This window comes from Manihot esculenta, chromosome 9, assembly GCF_001659605.2.
Source record: "Manihot esculenta cultivar AM560-2 chromosome 9, M.esculenta_v8, whole genome shotgun sequence".
NCBI lineage: Eukaryota > Viridiplantae > Streptophyta > Magnoliopsida > Malpighiales > Euphorbiaceae > Manihot > Manihot esculenta.
Genome location: NC_035169.2, coordinates 34,223,836 through 34,232,128, shown reverse-complemented (window position 1 = coordinate 34,232,128; position 8,293 = coordinate 34,223,836). Strand labels below are relative to the sequence as shown.

At 35.1% G+C, this 8,293-nt stretch overlaps 1 long non-coding RNA gene across 1 annotated transcript; it reads left to right on the top strand.

Annotated features, from left to right (window-relative positions):
• Positions 1–758: 758 nt before the first annotated feature.
• On the top strand, positions 759–3,885 carry LOC110623776. The gene is made up of 2 exons (XR_002489329.2): positions 759–3,414; positions 3,629–3,885. It is a non-coding gene; the product is annotated as an uncharacterized LOC110623776 (long non-coding RNA).
• Positions 3,886–8,293: the final 4,408 nt, after the last annotated feature.

Below are 8,293 nucleotides of genomic sequence, written 5' to 3'. Positions count from 1 at the left end.
CCTCTCGACGGTCAGGAAATAACCGGCGAGACGGTAAAGGGGCAAAAGGACGATCGCTGGGCTTCTCTACATCTATCAAGGGCCAAGTACACGATGACTGTCCCTCATTTAAAAGCCCATTCGCCATCCACATAGTACAGGCCCAACTCATCAGTCAGAGCAACTTAGCCCACTACTTTACCATCCATATGGTAAATGCCGAGGAAACAGAGGGGCAAGTCACGAAAAGACTCAACAGTACAAGCAAATAGGAGCGTGATAAAGGTCAGACTTGCGCATCACTTAAAAAGTTATAAGATTTGATTTACCGCTACTAAACAAAGGGTGGGAGATCGGAAAGAGGCGCCAAAAGCACCTCGGAGTCATACAAAGCTGAGAGCTTAGAGTTCAACTCATCAGAAGCCAAGCTCAGAGGTCGGATTAGTCTAGCTCAGACAGCATGACTTGAGAGCTCGGCCAGCTAAAGGAAACTCAGAGCTCATCTCACTAAACAAAGACATAACTCTCAGGTCGGCCAGTTCAGCTCGGACAACATGACCTGAGAACCCGTTCGGATGAAGGAGACTCAAAGCTCGATTCATCAAACTAAAGACCGAGCTCACAGGTCGGTCAGACAGTCCAGTTCGAAAAACTTGAAAGCCCAGTTGACTAAGTGGATCCGGAGTTCAACTCATCAAAGCTCGCAGATAGGTTAGATTAGCTCGGGAAAAAGCAGGACAGAGCTCAGTTGGCTAAAATTATAAGGCGAGCAATCTAAAGTATTTCACGCATAATAAAAGAAGAACAGCTTAAGCATGAGAGCAGAACAAGAACTTCATTAAAAGAAAAGCACATTACAACACGTTACAAAGGCCTACACTACGGAATGAAAGACTATCCTTAGAGAATTTACATATCCAGGTACTTCCTCATCTACGACTATCACCTACCCTATTATTCTAGTCTTCAGCTCGGAGGACTTCTCGTAGCTCGGAATGAGAGTTTTTCGGAAAAGGCCAAGATCTGTCTCGCTATTACAGGGGAACTGAACAAGTTGATTCCCATAAGCATTTCTCACTGTTCCCCTGGGCAAACGTCCGGTTACCCAAATGTGATGCACGGTACATTCGAACAAGCTCAGATATGGTATGCCGGCCGTGCACCACACATGAAAAACATAAGTCTTCGAGGCTATGACCCCGAAGAGATCGCGAAGTACACATTCTAAAAAATCGCTGGAGACCTGACTGAGTACAGCAGATCCCAGCCTCATGTAATACTGGTACTTCACACCAAAGGGAATAATAATACTGATACTTCACACCAAAAAGAACAACAAGCTGAGCGCCGACGCCACTCCCGTTTATATCAAAAGAGGACAACAGTGGCATCGAGGAAATTCCCTGTTTCTCTGTGGAAAAAGGCGAAGTTAGATCAAACCCCTCAACAGTCCAGAACTTCTCTGGAGCCTGGGCAACAAGCAGAAGAGGAGGCCAGCCAGACAACCTGGGTAAAGCAGCTTTAGTGGCTTGCTGGATGGTCCCGCCTTTCGCCTGCCATACCCGAAGGATCTCCAATGCACCATCCAGACGCCTTAAAGGTAACATCAAATTTTCAAGAATTTTGAACTGATCCATTTTTATTTCAGGAACTGCAAAAAGTTTCAAAACAGACAGTGATAAGTCAGAAACAGTTCTCCCCTAAGATGATAAGAGCAAAATCACAGCAAACCTCTGGGGCACAAGGCGATCTGCTTGAAGAAGGCGTCGAATAGACATGCCACAAATAAAACAAGGATTTTTCATTTCAACAGAAGGCTCAAGAATGGAGAAAAGCTGACGCTGATATATACCCGGAGTCTGAGGACTTAGCACAGGGCAGAACTACATTAGACTCTAAGTTAATGGTGTCAGATTTCTAAAAGATATTCACAGAAAAGGAAAGAAAGGAGATGTCCAGATAATGATGACAAGAAAGTAAAGGCGGCAGAGGACAGGAAGAATAGAAAAAAGACAGAAAGAGGAAAGAGCAGATAGAATTCAGAAACTGTGCAACGACTGAAAGACGAAAGGATGTTATTAAGGCACCTGAACCCGAACAGACGCGATCATAATAGTTCTTGGTATTCACCCCCTCGGCAGTTGGAGCAATAACTGCCGAGAAGGTGAAGGGGCAATTGATGACCGCTGGATTCCTTCACCCCGGACTAGGGGCTTGACCACGGCCCAAGGCCCATGACGTAGAGGCCCACACATCTGATATACAGAACGAGCCTGGCTCATCCGACCCTCAAGGCCGGGCTCGACCCATCTTCTTCACTCAAGCCGGCCTGGCCCACACGAAGCAGGCCCTCTCCATTCAGGCTTAGCGTCTGGCCCCAACTCGCGGCCCAGCCTAGGATCCAGAGAAATATTCACCAAACAGCCTGGCAAATCCGCTCGAACGTACGCACGAGGAGAATCAGAGGCCGTTACGCATGGAGCAGGCAGCTGATACCCTAGTACCTCCGAATCCGCATGGCAGAGACGCGTGGCCCAATCCTGGAGAGACCTTTACACGTCACCAGCAAGCAAGACAATGTATAAAAGAGGAGTCCCCTCCTCAGAAAGCTTAAGCCTTAATCTGTAATACAAAACCCTTGTAAAACCCTATTCTATTGGATCTCAGATCATCAGCAGGTAAGGACCAGCAAAAGAGTCAGACTAATGAAGTTTAGATCTGGATTATCATTTTTGAATGTTTTCACTTAGAGAACTCATCTCTTCATGCTTAGTCCCAGTATATTATTTCTAACTTTTCCTTAGTGTTCTGTAGCTTAGAGAATAGAGAATGATCCATAAACTGTAGGCTCTATAGAGTTCCATGTTAGGTCTAACTCACTAGCATGAGAAATCTGGTGCATTGCCATTTGACATGAGAGGCTACCTAGTTATTTATTAGATTAGGTGAACTACACGTGGAAAACAACAGGAGGTAACAATCAAGACATTTTCATTGTTGAAAATCCGCTAGCTGTTGCATGTCCATACATGCTTGCCATTAATAATATTGTATATTTCTTTCATGATCTTGTATTCAGTCAATCCTTCCTAACAGCTTGATGTAACATTAATCACCAATCACATGTTTGGTCAAGGTATGAGTTCAAGCTGCAGCGCACTAGGCTTGGAAGAAGAAGAAAAAAAGGCAAATTAAATTCCTTGTGACATTATTTTAATATTATTTATTACAATTTGTGTCCTAGATAGAGTTAAGACAGAAGAAAATATCAGTTAGGATAAGGATCATAATAATGGCCTTAACTGGGAGTGGATTATTGAGGGAGTTTTCATTTTCATATCTACCTTTTGAGGTGGTCTTTAATGCAAATTTCTGCAGGTATAATGAAAGTCAAGGATCTCACAACTGAGTGGAGAGATGCTTTTGACCATTAAGGTAATGACTTCACTTTGTTATTTTTGCTTTGCCAAGTTTCCTTATTTTCTTTGTTCTCCTATTAAAAGTTGAAAAACTGAGACTCAAAAGACAAAAATTATTGGCCAATTTGTCAAGGCTCAGCATAAATTTATTGATTTTTTATCTTTTTTAATGAGGGACAATTTATTGATTATCATATTACATATTTGGCATGTGGGTGTTGGAATTTCAGCTAAACAAGTTACCTTGTATGTATGGGAAAGGAGAGAAGAACCTTTGGAAATACCAGGCACTTATGCTTTGCATCACACCACCTAACATTCAAACTGGAAGTCTATCAGCCAAACAAAAGCATCTTTGGAGGATAAAATTGAAGTCTAAGGACTTGTGGATAATCATAAAACTTTTTGGTAATAGTTATTAAACTCGAATCCTTAGCATATCGTATGCTTCCATCTCTATTACCTCTATACCCTGTTTGTCTTGTTCACCTTGTGTCCATCTTTGGCACTCATTTTCTGCTCAACTAGTCCTTGGCTTCATTATATGGGGGAGGTCTCCCCATACTTTGGAACTTCCACTTTACACTTTCCTTTTCCCCCTCTTTATTACACCCTCACTTTTTTTTAAAGTTATTTTGTCCAAAAGTAATTATCATTCTGGCGACGATAAAGCATTATTACCTCCGTTTCATAATAAGTTTGTTCACTCAAATCAATAAAACTAATTAATAGTCTTTATTTTAGAAAAGTTTATAAAAATTTATCTAAAATATTCTTTAAATGGTCATGTTTTTTTCTCATATTAGTATTAAATAGTTTAAAAATTAATAAGAGTGTATATGAAACGTAAAAATTGATGTTATCTTGAAATTCTTAAAATTACAAGTAATTTGGAACAAAAATAATTTCCTGACATTTATTAATAATTTTTTTAATTTATCTTTTTTATTAAACACCATTAAATATTTTTATGATTTCCTGAAAATTATTTGATAATTTCCTTTCTCTCTTAACTGTTTCCGCTTTTGTGATAGTCGATTAATAGATAAAGAGTAATTTAGTCAAATTATTGAGTATTTTATTAGATTTAGGTAAATTGATTCCTTAATTATCATGTAAGAATTTCTAAATTTTAAATCGATAGATAAAAGTGGATGGATGGAGTATTTAATTGCTCAAATATTGTGCCCAATTTCATTTCCAGGAGGTTTCACCATATGGGGAAGTTAAAACTCTGAAATTTAAACTTTTAAAGATTTCATATTCTATTTCTTCAATTTTTTAATTTCAATTTAGAAAAAAAAAATAAATTTTACAATTTAAAAAAAAATATAAATTTTATGATGGGAGTAAGAGATTGAAAATTTGCTTTTTCTGATTATATTTCTTGCAGCTACCTCTTTTTTTTGTAAGCTCCTGAGTGTATTAATTTTGAGCATATAAACAAATAATTAAATGCATTTGAGCTTCTTAATTGTTTAGCTTAATTTATTATTTTTGATGCTTAGAAATTGTAATTAGCATACTACTGGTTTGGAATGAAGAAGTCATCGAGTAGGTTATGACCAGGCTAGCTTTGCAGTAATAATTTTGAATTTTAGGGTTAGGGGAGATTCTTGTTTGGTGTACGTTACTGTCAATTGCACTTCCTCAATCACACGTGTGTCTCTGTGTTTTTCAATTTTATAACCTTTCCAAGGATTGACTCTTTAAACCCTTCTTTTTTTTTTAAATTTTTATTTTTTTAAAAAAAAATTATTAGTCTAATTCGTCTAATTTTCTTGGTCATTGTCAAATGCTAAATTGTATAAAATCCTTGTCCTAGATATGACAATTCCCCAACTTCTTTCGCATTTTTATTCAATTCTGCTCTCCCTTTTATTTTCTTGGGATGGGAATGGGGAGATATGTATTTTAATTTATATATATATATATATATATATTTTTAAACATTATAAAATTCTAATAAAAAATTATGTATATTATTAAGATTATGTTTATGACTTATAAATTTTTAATATAGTATTTTTTTTAAAAGCAAAACAACTAATTGTATTAATAAAATTTTATCAAATAAATAGAGATATCATTTCAAATAGAGAGATTATTATATTTAATAGATTCTCTAGCCAAAGTATGAGCAGTTATAGTAGTATTACGACGAATTCATCTAATAGAAATATCAGTTTTAGAGTTTAATAAAGATTTACAATCATTTAAAATTAAACTCTTACATAATATAATTTGATAAAAATGCTCCTCAAGTGTTTGTCTAAACCCTTACATAAGATAATTTGGCAAAGATGCACCTCCTTCTTTCTCATCTCTCGAGTATAAATCATTAAAGTCTCCCAAACAAAGTCACAGAAGAGAGTTTCTACGAGATAAAACTTGAATAAGGTTCCAAAACTGACGTCGTCGTTGCGATTCCGGAAACTCATAATAACTAGTAAACCTCCATTGAACATTACCTTTTGAAATAACCAAATCAATAAAATTTGAAGAAAAGCCAACCACAGAAACAGATACATGACTCTTTCACATTAACGAAAGACCTCCTCCCAATCCTTGTCTATTGACTGAGAAATAACGATCAAAATGTAAAAAACTACGAAAAAATTTCATACGAGAACTAAGAGCTTTTGTTTCCATCAAAAATAAAATGTCCGGTTTGTAACTAGTAACCAAATCCTTCAATGCATTAACTGTCCGAGGATTGCCGAGTCCTCGGCAGTTCCAACACAGGACGATCATTGCTTTCGGCTATCCCGACCTTTGACGGGATGAGCTGCTTTACTGTTGTCTGTCAAATTAACATTCGTAGGGGTGTTGTTAGAGGCATCCTGTTGAGAGAAAGAAAAACCTATAACAATGTTATGTTTAGTGTTTTATGGCATTTTTTTAGTATCATCATTTATTCGGATTACAATCTCCTCATCAAGCTTAACAGAACTGCCTTGACTCACAGAATTATTGTCCATGTCTATAATATGGTCCTTAGTCTTCTTATTTACAATAGGTTGACTTTTGCTAAATAAGGAGAATTGTCTATTATGTGCTGCTAAATTAGTGTTTTCAAAATTGCTAGTTGATGTCAATCCTGCCACAAATCCTGGCAGAGCAGAATTGCCGGAATCACGCAGCCACAAGCTTGTCGGTCTCTGATTCCGACGAACAGGTACTCTGAGGAAATCACCCCAACCAAACTTGATATCTTCTTTTTTCAACCTTAGCCGCAAGTCACAGAAATCCTCCACATGACCCAGTTTCTCATATAGATAGTAAAAAATAGTCAGCTTTTCATAATGAAACTTCACAGTAAACACAATACCATCATCTCCAACAAAATTCTTTCGCCGTTTCAAAAGTTGCTGAATGTCTAAACAAACTTTAACTCTCATAGGGTCCGGCGATATAGCTGAAACATTTTTCATATCATACTCTTTATAGTGGCCAACAAAATCCCCTACCAATTTAGCCAATATCTTGTTATAATAATCAGAAGGGAGATCTTTAATCAGAACCCAAAAATCAGAATGAGTTAGAGGGATATGGAGATGATTTTCATTACCTTGTATCTTCTTCCAAACAAGCAGGAATCGATTGTACAACTAAGTGCCCCCATTTTCTATATTTTCAAAATCAATATTATTAAAAAATCGAAACAGATATCTTTTTGTCTCTAATTTCATAATAGATACCTTTTAAAAAATATCATAAATCTGTCAAAAAGGTCTGTATATTCTAAAAATTGATTGGATTGTATGTAAGAAACATTCCCACCATACAGAAATCATAAGTAACGATTGGAATATTTCTGGAGCTCTTGATAGGAACAACATTTTCTTTTTCGTCGATAGTCAATTGACGCAGATCGTCTTTTATGTGGAAAGGGAAAGAAAAAGTCAGGTTTAAGAAAGAGAAAAAAGCGAGAATATCGAGTTATAGAGAGATCATAAATGAAAACTTAATTTGATGTTTGTTTGTTAAATTTTAATAAAATAATATAGCATTTATTTTTAATAAATAATTTTATATAATATGTTTAAAAAAAGTAGGTGGGAATTTACGTCATTGCATGCATATGTGTTATGGCACGAGTGAGGCATTGTGTTAAAAAGTAATTGGATCGCTTATCCTAAATCACAATGCTAAGTATGATTAGGTTAACTCTGATGTTGAAGTTTGGAGTCCGCATCCCCATTTGACATTATTACTACACAACCTCCTATATTAGATTTTTAAAATATATATATACTTCTTCTCTCCCATTCTACTTTACTTTTTACGTATATTAAAGAAATATTTTTTTTATTAATTTTCAATTATATTTATATTAAAAATATTAAAAAATAATTTGAAATGTTTATTAAAAATAAAGTAAAATTAAATAAAATTATAATAATTAATTTATATATTATTATAATATAAAAAAATAAAGTGAATAATAATTTTAAAATAATTAAAAAAGAAAAAATAAATAAAAATAATAGGATGGAAATATATATATATACAAACGTCCATCGAAAATATTATTATTGTTATTAATGTAATTTTTGTATTTTTAAAATTTTATTAATATATATATATTGGTTGGAACAAATGCAACAAGGGATCGAGATTACAACAATTTCAGTCTGTCAACTATGGAACCACCAGAAACATGGAAGATTTCCTTTCATTTCAATTTTAACTTTATAATCTTCTTCCTCTCGCTATAAATTTAACTATTAATAATTAAGAAACAAACAAAAATGCCCTGTAGAAAAGATTTTTGTTTTTTCAAAAATGAATGAATGAAAGTGTTAATACATTCAAGGGTATAAACGAGTCAAATCATTGAAGTTTAGTTAAATTTTTTTCTAGTTTTGAGTTTCACTCATTTTAGATTCGAT